Source organism: Drosophila willistoni, unplaced genomic scaffold (genome assembly GCF_018902025.1).
Source record: "Drosophila willistoni isolate 14030-0811.24 unplaced genomic scaffold, UCI_dwil_1.1 Seg619, whole genome shotgun sequence".
NCBI classification, from domain to species: Eukaryota; Metazoa; Arthropoda; class Insecta; order Diptera; family Drosophilidae; genus Drosophila; species Drosophila willistoni.
This window is the reverse complement of record NW_025814539.1, coordinates 8,252-12,230: the sequence shown is the minus strand read 5'-3', so window position 1 is coordinate 12,230 and position 3,979 is coordinate 8,252. Positions and strand designations below refer to the sequence as shown.

General features: G+C 35.4%; 1 long non-coding RNA gene across 1 annotated transcript; it reads left to right on the top strand.

Moving 5' to 3' along the window:
* Positions 1 to 1,423: 1,423 nt before the first annotated feature.
* Positions 1,424 to 2,118, top strand: LOC124461744. The gene is made up of 3 exons (XR_006955242.1): positions 1,424 to 1,698; positions 1,759 to 1,946; positions 2,051 to 2,118. It is a non-coding gene; the product is annotated as an uncharacterized LOC124461744 (long non-coding RNA).
* The last annotated feature ends 1,861 nt before the right edge of the window (positions 2,119 to 3,979 follow it).

The following is a 3,979-nucleotide window of genomic DNA, read 5'->3' as shown; positions in this document are numbered from 1 at the left end:
AGAATGTTATTTTCTTATTGGTTTCAACATTCTTAAATGATACGAAATTATTAAGACTTAGGTTGATAGAGTATACTTTATTTTTTAACTCTGAGCATTTGGAGGAGCTTGTCCGTTTCCCTGGTCGCTTTGGGTAATTCGGACATTTGTATTGTTATAACCATTTTGTTGGTTATTTGTGTTTTGTCTATTATTATTTTGTTGTCCACCTCCACGGCCGCCTCTTCGGTAGCGTGAATTATTTCGGCCTCGTTGGGCTCTGTGGGCATCGTTATTGCTCCAGCTCGAATTGTTGTTGTTCCAATTCGAGTTGTTTCTCCAGTTACCATTATTATTGTAGCGGCGTCTACCGCGGTCATTATGCTGGGCATAAAAAATGGTATTATTTTGGGAACTTCCCGTGGAGCCCGACTCTACTGAAAGAGTGGTAAATCTAGTGATGGCTTCTTTGGCTGAATCAAAGTTTCCCGATTCCATTAGTAGCTGGACTCTTTGACTTTTGGTATGACTTACCATAGCATTTACTGCCACTTTGGTAGTGTATTTTATAGCCTGTTCATTTGGAAGACCATCCGAAATATACGCGCCTTTTAGGGCGTCGGTCAACTCAGTAATCTCTTTTGTGTATGAAACACAGTTATTAGGGTTTCTCTGCAGATTTTTAATCTTTGCTGTTAAAAGATCCACTGATTCACCCTTAAAGATTGTTGACAGTTTTTGTATAACTTCGTCAATCGTTGTTTCCGAGCTTAGCGTATTACCCGCTTGACCTTTCAATTTTGATTTTATTATTTCGATGGCTACTGCTTCATGCGTTTCTTTTATGGTATCAAGTACGCGAAGTGCCCCAATGAAACCTTGTAGGTTTTTAATGTCACCATCGAAGAATGGTAGCAGCCTTGTGGCTGTGTTTATGAATTCTACCACTGTTTGAGTCATTTTGTTGCTTCCTTTTGGAATTGCTGGTTTATTATGACTTATAATTGACTGATCAGAGCTCACTGGTGGTTTTTCTTGACCTCTTTCATCATCGGCCATTAGTTGCGTTTCTTCTTCCAGCACTATTGAAGTTTCCAAATCAGTTGTTTGTTTAAATTCAATATTGTGTCTGTTTAGCACAGCTATTGCTTTTTGTTTGCAATCACTGTAGAACGCATTTGCGGCTGTTTTTTGCCCTTCCTTTAGTTTGCTATAGTGCTCAGTTAATACTGCCCTAATAGCTTGGAGCTTCTCGGTTATTATTTTCGTGTGTTTGGTTACTGTGTCTTGGGATGTTTCTCTGTTTTGCGAGAGGCACTTACAAGATTTAGTTAATTCTTGTGCGTGTATTCTAGCTTTTCCAATTATATCATCCCAAGTAACCATAGTTTGTTAAAAATAACAAAATTTTTGAAAATGTTTATGTTTATTTATTTTTTTTTTTTATTATTCTGTATCTATTATTTCTACATCTGAGTCTGTACTCGATTCTGATATGTCTATCAGCGCGATCGAGTCCTTAAAAAGTTCGTGGACCCATCCGGGCACGTCTTTATGTAAAGGAGTCTTAGCTAACAATCTACTATAAGCTACTTTTATGGATTTTTCCATAAGATCTACAATTTTTTTTTGTAAATTTGTAGTTGTGGGCTATCCAATACCTTATTTCCTTGTATTTGTGATTTGTTTCGCCTGATTGTATCAGGAAATCGAGGAAAGGTAAGTATTTTTGTAGCCTTTTTGTTTCTATCTTATCCATATTCTACACTAACTTGTTAGGCCTATTAATATGGATGTACGTATATAAAAAAAATCATGGAGGCTTACTGCCTCGGTTCCTCCATTCGGTAGAAACGATATGTGCCTGCTGCGTTGGAAAAGCAACATACATATGGTACTGTGAGGATGAAACTCATCTGTACCCTAGTGCTTCCTTGAACTGGGAATTCTTCTCCCGTTATATTTAGGTAAGCTGACTTAATTTGTACCAAGTTTATTGAGTTCTGTTGTGAATTGATATGCTCATTTCTAAAAACCTCAATTAAATCTTGGACAATACTGGGATGCCTAGCGTTTATTTTTCCAAAATAATTATCAAGAGTGGCCATTGTTTTCCAGAATTATTATTATTTTTTTTTTTATTGTTATTCGCGTGTGTGCATATGTATTCTTAGACCTTATCTAGGTCATTAGCTTGGCTTATGGCTCTTTTGGTTACACATTTATTGTGTAATAGATAAGCTTTATATAAAATATATGCGCACATTATTACGACGATTATTAATAACAATATGTTCGTTAATCTCAAGTCAGTATTTGATGATTCGATTTTATTTATTACATTAGCAGTGGAGTCCACTGATTTTGTTTCTATTAACCCCATTGTGGGTATAAGAGATATATCATCAAATTTACTTATGGAATTATCGAACATATGGAGTTTATATAAAAAAAATTTTTTTTTTTTTTTGTGTATAATTCTAATAATAATCTCACTGACTAACGATCCTATATGAGACTATTTTAATTTAGCAGGATGAAAATGAATATGACAAATACGGGAAAAAAATAGGGAACAAAAGCCCATAAAAACATCTCAAAACCTTTTGTTTAAAAGTTACTAAAAAAAATTTTTTTTTTTTTTAAGTATTTCAAGCTTCGTTCTTATTTGCTTGAATACGAATTATAATTATAAAAATTTATATTTGAATTATTTGAAAAATTGTTATGGATTCATGAATTTTTATGAAATTTTATTTAAAAAAATTATTAAATTTTTTTTATACGACAAAAGAAAAAATTTTATCTCAACTGTGTCTTGCACAGCGAGCCAGAGACGTGGAAAAAATTATAGAGCATGTGGTTGGCTCACAATTCAGATTTACATTTCATTCGTTATTGTTATTTAGAAATAAAAAAAAATTTATATGAAGAAAAAAAAAAAAATTTCTCCAACCACATTGTTAGTAATAGCCTACAGAAAGTTAGTAAGTTCGCAAGTTGCACTTTCGTGCTTCAACTTGCTATTAGGCTTATAATTATTATTATTAAATTAAAGGCAAGTTAAGGCTTGCGCATTTCTGCGGCCCCCTTGCGTTTTTTCGCTCTTTGGCGAAGTTCAGTTTTTAGGTTCTCGATACGCTCTATGCAGCGTTGTCGGTCTTCTTCGTTGGTGCTGGCCTTTAGTAAATCCTGCTGCAGTCTTTTCTGGGTGAGCAGGCGTCTCACCTCACCGCCCCGTTTCGTCTTTTTGGGGATTCTCGTCTGCTGCCGGGCTCTGTACTCCTCTATTGTTAGTGGCCGCGGTCCATCGTTGGGATACAGCTCTAGCGCTTCTTTTAGCGTCAGTGCGTCCCTTTGCTCGACAGGAGCAGATTCCGCAAAGGGAATATCTTCACTGTTGTTCATGTATTTTTTTTTAGTCAAACTTATGTGTTGATGCTGATGTTCATCGTTGGGATAACGAACGAGACTCAAATATATTCACTAGATATCTTCAGTATTATGGTGTTGAAGCTGATGTTGATAGCTGTTCTTTAGCTTTAAATGTTTAATGTCTCTGTTGTTTATGCTGTTGTTGTTGCTACAATCTCTGTCAGTTGTTTCTTTTCTTGCCAATAAGTTGCAGCATCATTTAGTTGTTGTCGCTTTTCCATATATTAGTTGTCGCAGCATCATTTAGATGTCATCGCTTTTCAATATAAAATTATGTTATTATAATTTATATATATGTTGTGTGCAGCTCAGGTCCTGTCACGGTCGCCATGTAAAAAACTCCTTCGACCGGGTTCCGTTGGGTTGAAAAATAATAATCAGAGACACGTCTGTGTCGGTTGACTGGAGTTTTTGATTGCTTTCTTTATTCCAAATTATTCTTTTGCTTAGGCTAATTTTACATATATATTCTTATGCTGCGATTTATGCGACAGCTACAAAAGAGAGGGAGAGTGTCAGTACATACATACATACATACTGTTGGAGCGCATGCATCAAAGTGCTT